General features: G+C 43.9%; 1 protein-coding gene across 7 annotated transcripts in view; it reads right to left on the bottom strand.

Annotated features, from left to right (window-relative positions):
• The window catches only part of AGPAT4 (1-acylglycerol-3-phosphate O-acyltransferase 4), a 58,400-nt gene that overhangs the window by 41,930 nt on the left and 1,591 nt on the right, over nucleotides 1–14,879 (bottom strand). For 2 of the 7 annotated variants that reach the window (XM_083434228.1, XM_083434229.1), the window contains exon 1: nucleotides 5,245–5,439. The exons of the other annotated variants lie outside the window; for them this stretch is intronic. The gene's annotated coding sequence lies outside the window, so the exon portion shown is untranslated. Of the gene's footprint in view, nucleotides 1–5,244; nucleotides 5,440–14,879 lie in introns of those variants that run through there. 7 annotated transcript variants of the gene reach the window in all.

Genomic DNA, 14,879 nt, shown 5'->3' with positions numbered 1-14,879 from the left:
TATTTTTCCATAATAAATGTGTACAATTTAGTATATTTATGAATCATGTTTACCCAGAAAACCTACTCTGCTAAGCGGAGCTTATTCCCAGGTAAATGCACATAGGATTGCAGTCCCAAAAGCATAAATGCCTTAGTATGAAAGCTCTTTTAGTTTTGTAGCAGTGAGTGTGACACAGTTCTTTGAGGGGAGAAGTAAAAAGCTCAACTGCAAGGCAGAGGTGGCCAAATCAAATGGGCAGCCGATGGAAGACGCTTACCTTCTTGTATCTCCAAAGAAACCAGAATGATCAAAGGTCACCAGAAGGTGGTAAGCAGCAATTCTGTGTGTGTGTGTGTAGGCCCTGAACACTCCATTCATGATGGCAGAAAAATGCATCTGGAAATAAGTGTTTTATATGTCTACCATAGACACAGGAATTGCCATTCTCCAATATTCTAAAATTGTCTTACATAAAGATCTGCATGCTACATACCTTCAGCAGAATATTGTCTTAAAAAACAACCTCACCAATTCCCCATGATTCCAATAGAAAAACAGGAAAATTGAGGCATTTTCTTTTTTGCTTATAGGTCGCAAGGGGGGAGGATCCAGAAAGAGCTATAGCTAAGACAAGCATGTAGAATGTAATTTGTAGCTTCTAATAGAGTTCTGCCACCACCCATAGCACCTTAAACTCATACCCTGCCAATGGTTTGTGCCCCTGACAGATTCCAGGCACAGGGGCTTCCATGCTTTGTGTTGAAGGGTAGAGGAGAGCCACAAAGGCTGGTAAAAGTCACTGTGAATCAAGAAGTGGAATGATGTGGGAACAACAACAGTGTAGGCAGTGGTTCAGCACATGGAGTTCAAGAAAGCAGGTCTGGGGCCATGAAAGAAGGAAATGCACAGCCAAAGGAAACATAAAAGTCTGAGGAAACATAAAAGTCTGAGAGCTGTAGGCCACAGGATTGCTATGTTGTACCAAGGATATTTTAGCTAGCTGTTTTCTGAAATAGTTTAATTCCTAGCCTCAATTTACTATGAGCAAAGATTTCCAATGCAACCCCAACTTCAGGAACCAAAATAAATTTATTGAAAACCATAATACTGTATTTTAAAATCCCATAATCTTAATTCCATTTTGCAAGGAAGTAGGGGGGAAGTATGAGGGTCACAGATCAGCTTGCTAGATGAAACGTAATAATCTCTTACATAAGTAGCCATGAAAAGTACCTGTATGCAAAACAATAATTATGCCTCGCTTGCAACACAGATTCATCACATTGACGTTGTGGCTAGAGTCTGGATTACATTGATTAGATCTTTATGCATACCCCACCTTTTTCCCTGACGGGACTCAAAGTGATTTACAGATAAAAATAAGAACTGCTAAAAACAAAGAAAAAACAATCATTAAAAAAGAATTAAACATTGATAAATCTATATACACACACAAAATCTATTAAACCCATACCAGTAATTACAACCAGCCCTTTCATTAAAAGCAGTCCATTCCTAAAAGCCTGTTGAAACAAGAAGGTCTTCACCTGCTGGCAGAAGGACAAGGAGGGAGCCAGTCTAGTTTCTCTAGGGAAGGAATACCAAAGTCTGGGAGTGGCCACCAACAAGGCTCTCTCCTGCATCCAAGTGTGCCTGTGAGGGTGGTAGGACTGAGTGAAGGGCCTCCTTCTATTCAGTCCCCTCAGAAAACCTTTACCCAGGTTCCTATGTTTGATACTCACCAAGGTCAGAGCCATAGCTCAGTAGAGCACCAACTTTAGGTGCAGAAGGTCCCCCACTGAATCTCCTGCACCACTTGTGAAAGACCTATGCCTTAAACCCTGGTGACCCATTGTCCATCAGTGTGGACCAGCCTCTCTCCACCAGGAGCCCTCTGACTCCCATCAGCCACAGCCATTATAAACAGTGGTCAAGGATGAGAGGGGTTGGAGTGGAGCTCATCCGGAGAGCCATCTATTCTTCTGTCATGGTTTAGCATTACAGAAATGAGCTAGCAAACTTCAGGCTTGCATGTTGCCCCTCCACAAATTGAATGGAAACTTTCATTTCCATTTTAGATGAACCTCAGTGCGAGAGTTTTCTTTCACTCCCTTTTTTCTCAACCTGAGGGTCCCAAGTTTCTCTAGAGTGCTTTTGCCCACCACTGGGGAAGCCAGCCCCTAGTCCTTACTGCCTTAATTCCCTATGGCTTCCCTTGCTATATCTTGTATGAAGAGCCTGGCAATCTGCCACGCCAGCAGCTCCTTTGCAGGTTACGGCTTCACTCTGCTCATTGCCTCTGCATTCCATTTTCTTCCTCCCATTTATACAGCAACGCTGTCTCCACTGCACAAGCCCCTTTCACTCAGTTTGCTGTATCACCCGCACATTCATATCCTTTCCTCCACTCATGCACACACGCATCTTTGCTCACATTCTTCCATGAGGTTTTTCCATTACTCTCCCAAACTCACCCACTTGCTCACTCACTTTCATGCGTTCCCTCTCTTGCTGTCTTGGTCATATGATCATCATATGTAATCTCCACCTCCATTTCCTACCTGGGACTCTCCTCTTTTGTGTTAAGAGCTGCTGCTTTATGCCTCATGTTTTGTTGCCCCACCAGTGTTTATATTCACCCTCATCCTAGGATTCCTCCCCTCCACCACTACTCCGCACAAGTTGCAGTGCTTCAAAAACAGTTTAACATTGCATTCAAAACCCTAAACTGTGGTTAACAAAAACAAATCAGATTCATAAACTAACCACAACAGCTTGTCTTTGTTTCAGTGTCACCACAAACAGCAGTTAATCTAAAACAGAAAAACCTTCCAAGCTCCTTGTGACCATGTCAAAGACAGAAAAGGGAGTGCACAACCCAGCTTATTGCAACTCATTCTCATATGCTAAACTATGGTTCAGTGCTACATGCAAACAAGGTCAAAATGTAGTCCAACCAAGGCCAGTGCTGGCATGCATCACACTGAATAGACTTGCTTCAGGTGGCACTGGGGCAGGGGTAGAAGATGAAGGCAAGGCTTGGTTGGTGTCTGAATGGTGCAGCAATACCTCTGTGGGTTGGGGGCTGCAGCACCATTTGGACTCCACCTTCAGGAAGCAAAATGTTTTTGGACTAGCACCACAATTCCATTTCACAACCCCAGGGGCGTACACAAGCCTTTAGGGCATTGTGGCCTTCTCCCCGAACTGCAGACATCGAGTGGTGGGGAGGGTGGAAATGTAATATCCACTAAGCTCTCCTGTATATGTCAAATAGGACAAAGCTCTATCCCAGAACACTAAGATTGTTTCCATGGTTGCTTTCTGCACTTCCTGGTTTAACATCAAAGCAGTGTTGAACAAAAGCGTCAGGAAGTAGTGCTTTTAACAAACAAATACAGAGCAGATTGCATTACCAATTCAGCAGCTATTCTGTCTACAGTTCAACCAGGCCACAACCAGCATATTCTGAAGGTGCAGTGCTTTGAGAAATGCAGAGATTATTTGAGGCATGCAGTTGCCCTCCCTAAAAGTAAACACCTGAGCAGCTGTGACCTGAAAGGCCTTTAAGTAAATTTCTCTAGTCACTTAAGGCAGCATAGCCAAACTTCAGCTAGAGTACAACCTGGCTCTTTGCAGTTGGTCACAGCTGCCCACTGAAGTTAATGGGCTAATGACTATGAGGGGCTATGCATAGGATGCTATGCATGTTCCATTAACTACACCGATTTAAAGATGCATTGCATCCCTGGAGTTCAATAACCTCTGAAGTTCAAAAGGAGCCACAAAGGGCAGCTTGAATAGCCCTATGGAAGTTGCTCTGTTCCGCTCCTTTAAACCTTGGGAATAATTTCACAGAAAGAACACCAAGAATGTTAAGGTCCTAAACTAAAGGAACAGGAATTTTACTCATTCTTAAGTTTAGACAATCCTTATTATCGCATGACGCATTATGTTATCTTGCCACCAATACCAATAATCAATAACAGTTCACACAAACACACAAAGTTTTGCAACAAAAATACCATAGAACAGGCATGTCCAACTAGGAGATTGCGATCTACCAGTAGGTCCCTGCCTGGTCCTAGTAGACCCTTATTGATCGTGGGATTAAATAAAGTTTACCAAAAGTTAACAAATACAAGCTGAAGAACTCTGAGCAATCCTCCGCAAAAAAGGCTCAACAAATCTGGGCAATCCACCCACCCCATGCACGCTCCTCCTCCATCCAATGACAATGGGTTGATCACTGCCAGTTTTTTTATACGGGGAGTAGATCAGTCTCTAGGGATGTACCTGCCCTAGAAGATACAGTATAAAGTGGAAGATTTATATAATCTAAATATTCCACTATCAGTCTGGTGAGTGACGGAAATAAATCGATTCATTCAATATTCCACTAGGGAAGATTACATTATCCTTGGTCTTAAGCAGCACTAGCAAACATTCTTGACAATGGCAAGAAAAACTCCATTCTGGCACAACTTCACATAGGCAAGCAGCAATTCCCACCCTTGGCTCTAAAATGCTGAATCCACAATTACAAATCTGGGGAGAGACAGGCTGCGTCTCCTTGAGCACCCTGTTGCATTTCATCAGCCAAAGCTCATTATTTTAGACAACCACCACCTCCCGTTGGTGGATGGCAAAGCAACTTCAGCAAAGCGGCCGTCCATAGAATGTCACAAATGTCTGCTTTCCTGGGCAACCCCGTTCCCTCCCCCACCTGCTCCTCGCAGAACGTGAGAAGGCAACCAACGCGTGTCCGACCCTGACACAAACGCACCCATCCGAAACACACAAGGGACCTTGCCGGGTGTCATTCTGAAGTCTATATGGTGTCCGACATTCTGAAGTCTATATGGTGACGATGGTCTGGTGTTTCCATGGAAACGGGGAAGAAGGGAAGCTAGAGCCGAGCATGCTGCACGCGCACAAGGGAGCCAACATGTAGCAGGAAGATGCTCGTTGCCTCCAGCTGCCCGGCCCCCCCGCCCCACGCAATGAATGGAGATACGGAGTGTTTGGGGTGGGGGGGGACGCGAGAGAAGAGGAGGAAAATCCCACTAATGCGAGCGAGCTCTTTGCACGGACGCGGCCGGTTCCAAAGCACCCAAACCTTCTCCCTCCTGAGACATAAGCAAGAGACTTGCATCCATTGGAGACGCTTCTGCGCTCAGAGAGGACCAGGACCGCCCCCCCCCCCCCGCAAGCCAACTTCCCCATAAGGAAGCTGCGAAGAAGAGTTGCCGGGACACGTACCTGGCGCAAGGCAGCCCTCGGCATCGGCGCTGGGCGAGAGCAAAGGCGGGACACGAGCGGCGAGGAGAAGGAAGGCGGGCTCCGCCCTCGGGGTGGGTCCCTTCGCAAAAGGAAAACAGGCTCCTTAGCTGACGCTCCTCTCGGTCACTTCCTTGCAAAGCGGCAGAAGGAGAAAGCGAGAAAAGGGGGCTGCTTCCCTCTGTCCTTCTCAAAGCCACGCCAGACAGACACAGGCAGACCCCCTAATAAAATACACACTTGGCTTTCAGCTGTTGCAGAAGCCAGTCTCCTTGGTGGAGCATCTTTTCCTTCCCCTCTGCTAAGACGCACCCGGCTCTTGCAGAAGGAACCTCGTGTCCTGTCCAGAGGAGCGTGGCCTCCAAATGAGATCATTATTCATCACCTGGAAAGTTCATCAACAGCTGTGAGAGGTCAGCTCCATCAGGCCTCCTCTCCCCTCACCTGAGAGCAGCCACTCCATTAGGCTGCCTCAGAGGGAGAGACAAAGGAAGCAACGGGGCTCATTATATCAGCTTTGCTGGAAGCCCAGCTCCATCAGGCATGCCATGCCCCTGGAACTGTGCTACCTGGTCCACTGTTTAGAAATCTGTGATGTAGTTTTGATTTTCCCCATCCCTTTGCTTCCCTCTTCCCTTATGTGTCAGGTAATTTTTCTTTCAAGATTATAAGCCTGTGGGTAGGGACTTTCTTATTTCGTTCGTATGCAAACCACTCTGGGAGCCTTTTTGCCCAAAAAGTGCAGTACAAATGTTCGAAATAAAAAGGAAAGATTTAGTGTGTTACCATTACTCAGAATGACAAAGTATCTGATTACTTTTAGAGAGCTAAAAGTGCATGGAAGCTTTTGGCTCTGGACTCCAGATGCAGCCCAATCCAATGTACGTTTACTTAGAATCATAGAATCATAGAATCATAGAGTTGGAAGAGACCACAAGGGTCATCGAGTCCAACCCCCTGCCAAGCAGGAAACACCATCAGAGCACTCCTGACATATGGTTGTCAAGCCTCTGCTTAAAGACCTCCAAAGAAGGAGACTCCACCACACTCCTTGGCAGCAAATTCCACTGTCGAACAGCTCTTACTGTCAGGAAGTTCTTCCTAATGTTTAGGTGGAATCTTCTTTCTTGTAGTTTGTATCCATTGCTCCGTGTCCGCTTCTCTGGAGCAGCAGAAAACAACCTTTCTCCCTCCTCTATGTGACATCCTTTTATATATTTGAACATGGCTATCATATCCCCCCTTAACCTCCTCTTCTCCAGGCTAAACATGCCCAGCTCCCTTAGCCGATCCTCATAAGGCATTGTTTCCAGGCCTTTGACCATTTTGGTTGCCCTCCTCTGTACACGTTCTAGTTTGTCAGTGTCCTTCTTGAACTGTGGTGCCCAGAACTGGACACAGTACTCCAGGTGAGGTCTGACCAGAGCAGAATACAGTGGCACTATAACTTCCCTTGATCTAGATGCTATACTCCTATTGATGCAGCCCAGAATTGCATTGGCTTTTTTAGCTGCCGCGTCACACTGTTGGCTCATGTTAAGTTTGTGGTCAACCAAGACTCCTAGATCCTTTTCACATGTACTGCTCTCAAGCCAGGTGTCACCCATCTTGTATTTGTGCCTCTCATTTTTTTTGCCCAAGTGCAATACTTTACATTTCTCCCTGTTAAAATTCATCTTGTTTGTTTTGGCCCAGTTCTCTAATCTGTCAAGGTCGTTTTGAAGTGTGATCCTGTCTTCTGGGGTGTTAGCCACCCCTCCCAGTTTGGTGTCATCTGCAAATTTGATCAGGATGCCCTTGAGTCCATCATCCAAGTCGTTGATAAAGATGTTGAATAAGACCGGGCCCAAGACAGAACCCTGTGGCACCCCACTAGTCACTCTTCTCCAGGATGAAGAGGAACCATTGATGAGCACCCTTTGGGTCCGGTCAGTCAGCCAGTTACAAATCCACTGAGTGGTAGCATAGTCAAGACCGCATTTTACCAGCTTCTTTACAAGAATATCATGGGGCACCTTGTCAAATGCCTTGCTGAAATCAAGGTAGACTACATCCACTGCGTTCCCTTCATCTACCAGGCTTGTAATTCTGTCAAAAAATGAGATCAGGTTAGTCTGACATGACTTATTTTTCAGAAATCCATGCTGACTATTGGTGATCACAGCATTCCTTTCTAGGTGCTCACAGATTGTTTGCTTAATGATCTGCTCCAGAATCTTCCCTGGTATTGATGTTAGACTGACTGGGCGGTAATTATTTGGGTCCTCTCTTTTCCCCTTTTTGAAAATAGGGACAACATTTGCCCTCCTCCAGTCTGCCGGGACTTCGCCTGTTCTCCAGGAATTCTCAAAGAGGACTGCCAGTGGTTCTGAGATCACATCTGCCAGTTCTTTTAATACTCTTGGATGCAGTTCATCTGGCCCTGGAGACTTGAATACATCTAAACTAGCCAAGTATTCTTGTACTATCTCCTTAGTTATTCTGGGCTGTGTTTCCTCTGCTGAATCATTTCCTCCAAATTCTTCAGGTCGGGCATTGTTTTCTTTATCGGAGAAGACTGAGGCAAAGAAGGCATTGAGGAGTTCAGCCCTTTCTGTGTCCCCTGTTTGCATTTCACCATCTTCTCCTCTGAGTGACCCCACTGTTTCTTTGTTCTTCCTTTTGCTACGAACATACCCATAGAAGCCTTTTTTGTTGCTTTTAACCTCTCTAGCAAGCCTGAGTTCATTCTGTGCTTTAGCTTTTCTGACTTTGTGTCTACACGTGCTGGCTATTTGTTTGAATTCCTCTTTGGTGGTTTCCCCCCTTTTCCATTTTTTGTACACATCCTTTTTTAATCTTAACTCAGTTAAAAGTTCTTTAGATAGCCACCCTGGCTTCTTTAGGCACCTTCCATGTTTCCGTCTCATTGGTATTGCCTGAAGTTGTGCTTTTACTATCTCCCTCTTAACAAACTCCCAGCCATCATGAACTCCCTTTCCTTTTAGTATTACTGTCCATGGGATCTCACCCAGCACTTCCCTAAGTTTTATGAAGTCGGCTTTCTTAAAGTCAAGAAATTGAGTCCTAGTATGCTTGGCTGCTCCTTTCCGTTGTATAGTAAACTTCAGAAGAGCATGATCACTTGCGCCTAATGATCCTTCCACTTCTACCCCATTAACCAGGTCATCGACATTGGTTAGGACCAGATCTAAAATAGCTGTTCCTCTTGTTGCTTCTCCCACTTTCTGGACAATGAAGTTGTCTGCAAGGCCAGTGAGGAATCTGTTTGACCTTATGCTCTTGGCTGAGTTTGACATCCAACAAATATCTGGGTAATTGAAGTCCCCCATTACTACTATCTCCCTTCCTTTTGCATGCTTGGCCATCTGTTCCAGGAAGGCATCATCTATGTCCTCCGTTTGGCTTGGGGATCTATAGTAAACTCCCACAATGAGGTCACTATTATTCTTCTCTCCCTTAATTTTGACCCAAATGCTCTCACTTGGCTTTGAGGTTCTAAATCTTGGATCTCTTCACAGGTATACACATCCCTGACATATAACGCCACTCCTCCTCCTTTCTTGTCTGGTCTGTTTCTCTGAAATAGATTGTATCCCTCCATTTTTACATTCCAATCATGGGACTTATCCCACCAGGTTTCAGTGATGCCTATTATGTCATATTTAGTTTGCTGTACCAAGAGCTCAAGCTCATCTTGTTTATTTCCCATGCTTTGTGCATTAGTGTACAGACATTGAAGTCCATTAGTCATTCCCCCGTGTCTCTTATTTAAGGATTTTTTCCTCCCACCACTAGGTCTGCTTGCTGTTTGCTCCATTTGGTCTATGACATTTGGATGATCATCTTCATCAATTAATAGACTCCTACCTTCAGGAGCACTGTCTCCCTCCCCCACATTAGTCAGTTTAAAGCCCTCCTGATGAGGTTTCTTAGTTTTTTGGCAAAAACATTCCTCCCAACCGTTGTGAGGTGCAGCCCATCGCTTGCCAGAAGTCCATCCTCAAGAAACTGCAGTCCGTGATCTAAGAATCCAAACCGTTCCTGTTTACACCATTTGCGAAGCCAGCTGTTTACTTCCACTATTTTCCTCTCTCTCCCTGGGCCACGTCGTTCAACTGGGAGGACAGATGAGATGACGATTTGTGCATTTAATTGCTTCAATTTCCTGCCCAAAGCCTCGTAGTCTCTTTTGATCTTCTGGAGGCTATTGCTTGCAGTGCCATTGGTTCCCACATGAACCAAGAGGAAGGGGTATTTGTCAGTGGGTTTTATGATTCCTTGCAGTCGTTCAGTTACATCTTGGATCTTAGCCCCGGGGAGACAGCACACTTCCCGAGACATCTTGTCAGGCCCACAGATCACTGCTTCTGTTCCCCTCAGTAAGGAATCCCCTATCACCACTACACGCCTTCTCTTAGGTTTGGTCAGGGTTCTTCCGTGAGCGGTCCGTTCCAAGGTCGCCTGCACATTCCCTGAGGACTGACTTTGTTGCTCATCTTCATATACGTGATCGACTGTAATGAGGGAGAGATCCTCAAATGGAGTCTGCTCTTCGTCTTCCACGCTAGGGGAGAGGACCTCAAAGCGATTGTGTATTTCTAGACAATCAGAGCGAACCCTGGGCCTCCTACTTCTTTGAGTCACGTTTCTCCACACATCGGGCTCCTGTGTTGGTGAACTAGCCTCCTTCTCAGGGGAGTCCCCTGTCTCCTCCTTGGTGGAGACGGTGTGCTCTGTTGCTTCCAAGAAGAGCTCCAGCTCTCTAATTCTTTGGAGCGTAGCTACACGTTCCTCCAGTTGCTGGACTTTGTCTTTTAGGAGGGCAATCAACATGCAATTGCTGCACGTAAAGCTGCCTGCAACCTTTGGCAAGATGGCAAACATTGCGCAGGAACCGCAGGCGACTGCAGCTGTTCCCTCCCCCTCCATCTTGAGAATATCTTATCCCAAATTCTATGTAATACCTACATGGAGCCATTGGAAGCAGTCATTAGGAGTTTCAGTATACTGAAAACAGCAAAAATATTTTGTAAAATAATACTGGGCAAGAAATTGGGAATTATAGGATCGATGTCATAATGTAAATTTTCTGTTTTCGAGTCTTTCTCCGATACAATACATAGCAATTTCAAAATAACGGATCTGGTAAACCTCATCCATTAACATTTATATCTGCTTTTTATATAATAATAATAATAATAATAATAATAATAATAATAATAATAATAATAAATCTTAAGAATGTCTAGTTGGCAACTAACTGTTTAGGTTTAATCGTTTAAGCTTTATTTTGATTGTACATGAATTTGTATTTAGGTGTATTTCACCTTTCTTATTAGCCATATTGCTGATCAAAATGCAAGGAACCCACTTTAAAGAAATGGGTGCAGCTTCAAAGCTGGTTAGTAAACAGTTTGCTGACATCATAGGCTTCAGTGACATTACCAACACCCATGGGCATAGGCAGGATTTTTGCTATTGGGGTGAATAGGACAATGCTGAGGGGGCAGAAGCTCAGATAGTTGAGTACTTTCAATGTTTTTCAATAATATTTGTGGAACTAGCTGCCCCCCAGCCCCCCATTGACTATGCCCATGCCAACACCCCTTGAGACCATTGAGCCTCAGACAGTGGGGTGCTGGAAACCTGGCCAGATGTGGCCATAAAGATGAGTTAGGTTTGGTGGACAGAGTTTGTACAGACTTTGAGGAACAGGTGGGGCTCAGAAATAAAGGTAGCTGCATGGAATAATAGTCATTTGTCCTATTTATTGCAATGAGCATACTTGATGCATAATGGGGAAAACTAGATTCTTCTTCTTGTCATTGTTTATATCCCCCCCCCCCAAAAAAAAATCTGGCCAGTTTACATAGACAGTAAAATACACAATACAATTCACAATAAAAAAACCCTTTAAAAACCTCATAAATGGAAAAGCCCTGTAAAAAAAAAAAAAACCAGAACAACTAAAACCAGGATAAAACACAGCAAGGGTGAACTTGATGCCAAAACAGAAGCACTCCATAGATTGTAATTAAAAAGCCTGGGAGAACAGGAAGCTCTTCACACGGATCCAACCCAATTTATTTATCCTCAAAATGCAAAAGCCCAGGAACATATAATGAAATTGACAACCAGCAGATTGAAAACAAGCAAAAGGAAGGACTTCTTTATAAACTGGATAATTGGGCGGCACTCCATTACCACAGGATATTGTAATGGCCTCTAGCAAAAAAAGACATTAAAAAGATGAATGCCTGCCAGATAAATATACCATGACTACTAGCTATAGCAGCTGAAAGAATAGCCAGAGTTTTCAAAGATGCTTCTGCCTAGCAGATGCTGGGGATTAATGGGATCAATATCACCATCATCATAATATCCTGTTTGTGAACATCCCTGAGTAATAATATGCCTGGCCACTATCAGAAGATAGAAATCTATATTCTTGCTATGGCTCATATGGCCTTTCCCCCTAATGTAAGTAAAATTACTCCAGTGTCAAAGCCAGTACTAAGCAACCAGATAATATGAAGATTAGACTCATGTCCAACATACTTTATTTGCTGCCACATTATATATACCCACCCACCATTTGATTGCCAGATTAAATTCCTCACTTAGGTAGGAAGGAACCTTGAGCCAGTTACTGCATCACTCAGTCTAGCCTACTTCACAGAGGTGTTGTGAAAGTATGGGCAGAATAGAATGATATACAGTGGTACCTCTGGTTACGAACTTAATTCGTTCCGGAGGTCTGTTCTTAACCCGAAACCGTTCTTAACCTCAGGCGTGCTTTCGCTAATGGGGCCTCCTGCTGCCGCTGTGCCACCGGCACACGACTTCCGCTTGCATCCCGGGGCAAAGTTCGCTACCAAGAGCACCTACTTCCTGGTTAGCAGAGCTCTGTTACCCGAAGTGTTCATAAGAAGGACGGTACATAACCCGAGGTTCCACTGTACTCTATCCTAAACTCATTGAAAGGAGGTTAGGATGGAATTAATAAATAATTGTATAAAATTATATTGAAACGTGTGTCTCTTTTGGTTTTGAATGGTAATGTGTTACTTTAAAACTGTGTAAAACCAAACCAGTAATGATTACAAGATGGTTAATGATTTATATTAATTGCAGAACCTATACACTTTATCAGTTGAGCCATCTGAGAAGGCAAATGACCAAAATGCTAATGGTGGACTCTCAGGAGTGATGTGAAGCAAACATCCAGTGTATCTCTTATCTTTCAAGGTGGATGTGTTTTTCAAATAAAATAAAAAATTGAAATGTTTACATTTTGTTTCTCTTACACTTCTGCATACAGACCTGCCTCTTCCTTCCTCACTCCAGCTCTGTCCTTTAGTATTTATCCTTCCCATACCTTTCCTAGCACAATCAGGTTGTGTTAAGCGAGTGTAGAATTATCAGATTTAGATTAAATAGTTAACCTAAGTAGTATAGTAGTTTTATATGGGTACACATCTTAAGCAAGGAAGGAAGTGGATGGAGAAAAGGTTATTCTTTCAAATAAGCCATTTATCATAACCCTCATTTTCATTCTCAGACGTTTACAGAAGGGAGAATCACCTGCATTACTATATGCATTTTACAGCCTCTCACTGTGGATACTGCCATCATCATTAAGCCTTCATTCCAGAATACTGCATGGATTAATATAGTAGCATTGGATGTGAATGAACTGCAGTTCATCAAAAGTTGAACTGGGATGCCATAGCAACTGTTAGGATGAATGGCCATTTAAATGCAGGAAAGGGAGGGGGAAGGAGCACCCTAGAGTGGGGCTCTCTTTGTTTTCTGGTCTCATTTTTTGCCCATGCTGCTGGTGGAGTTGTAAGGCAGCCTCTCCAAACCTGTTGTGGACTACTGGTGCCATCAGCACAAGTGCACTGGCTGGGGTTGATGGGAGTTGTAGTCCAAAACAGCTGGAGGGTTGGGAAAGGCTGCTGAAAGGTTTGGATAGCCAAGATAACCCTGTGCGATAGTGGAATGTTTACTTGAGGGTCAAGTTTTTAAAAACCACAGGCAGCTTAGCCTTAACTGTAACACTCAGATCTTTTGGACACCACAGAACAAAAACAAAGAACATTGTAGTTTTTCCAAACAGAACCAGAGATTAAGGACCAGATTGGTCAGCATTACCTAGTGGTTAGAAGTCAAAATTAGTGAGCAAGCTTTCACATTTTTCACGACGCTTCATCAAGCAGAATGTTAACGCTGTTGTATACTACCCCAGTCTCCAAATTGTGTGAGATTCCAGGGGTTCCAGGAACTTACCCATGGTGCACATTTCCTTGTAATAAGGGACAGTGGAGACTGCGGTGTCTTTAGGATATATGGTTTCTCATTACCAGCCAGATGAGAGACAGGACCCACCCATTTGCCTTCTGGAACAAAGCCATTTCCTTTGTTACCCTAACCACTCATATTTAGGGGCTATTAGCTCACCAAGAAGCTGGTCCAGCTATTCTAACAGTTGAATCCTTGCTGGATCTAGGAATGAGAAGTGACTCAGGAATACAGCCTAACCCACCCCCCAAAAACTCACAACAATACTATGAATAATACTGTGACACATCTACTAGTAATTCTGGTACTATGAATAATCTCTCTCTCTCTCTCTCTCTCTCTCTCTCTCTCTCTCTCTCTCTCTCATATTGATTTATCTTTGGGCCTCATTTGTCCCTTCGCAATCTGAAATGTTAGTTGGATTATGATTGGTAAATTTAATGTACTGCATTTAAAAAACAAAAACCTCTTGGTGCACTCAAACTGCTTAGATGTGGTCCCTAACCCCTGCTTCAAGTGCCACTAGAATCATTAGCCTAGAGTTGCTCCTCCATTTTTATGCAGGGGACAAGCAGCAATCAACTCTTCCCCACTTTGCAGACCCCACACCATTCCCAAGTGCCCTGTAGTCTGCAGCAGTAAAAGAAGAAGGAGATGTTAAGGGGGCAGTAGAGGCAGAAGGAAGATGGGAGAGCTCTGACCTGTGAATGTGAACTCTTCTTTTGTTTACAGAATGAAATTTATGATCCAAGCCATTGCTATCTCTGCAAATAGTTTACTTTTACTTTACAGGATGAACTCTCACACAAACAGAGCAACGCCGTGAGATAGCTGATAAGATGATGATACCTAGGTTATAATTTCCTGTGCATTATTTTACAGGTCGTGGATAACATTTCCCTTTGCATGCACAGGATCAGTATTATGACATGTCATGACTGTGCTTTTTAGTTAATGGCAGATAACCATATGCAGCAAGCCACCGTTAAAGATGTGCAAGCATTCCTGACTTCCTCGTCTATTCCAGCTCCTTGCAAATGTTTGCTTCTAAGAATGAAACATTCTGAACACACTTTCTGCCTAAGGCTTAATACTTTGAGGAAGTCTTTAAAACTTATTTTCACAATGGCCCAAAGCCAGAATCTCTTATATCTATGCCCTCTGGAAATAACAAAGATTGTTATCTCTCTTTCTCATTTGCTGCATATAGAACAATTGCATTGCAGGAATCAAGGGATGCTGTATAAAAGACTCAGTGACATGCAGAAGGTCCCAGGTTCAATCCTTGGCATCCCCAGGAAGGGCTCTGG

Source organism: Podarcis tiliguerta, assembly GCF_965153285.1.
Source record: "Podarcis tiliguerta genome assembly, chromosome: 3".
Lineage (NCBI taxonomy): Eukaryota > Metazoa > Chordata > Lepidosauria > Squamata > Lacertidae > Podarcis > Podarcis tiliguerta.
This window is presented reverse-complemented; position numbering and strand designations above follow the sequence as displayed.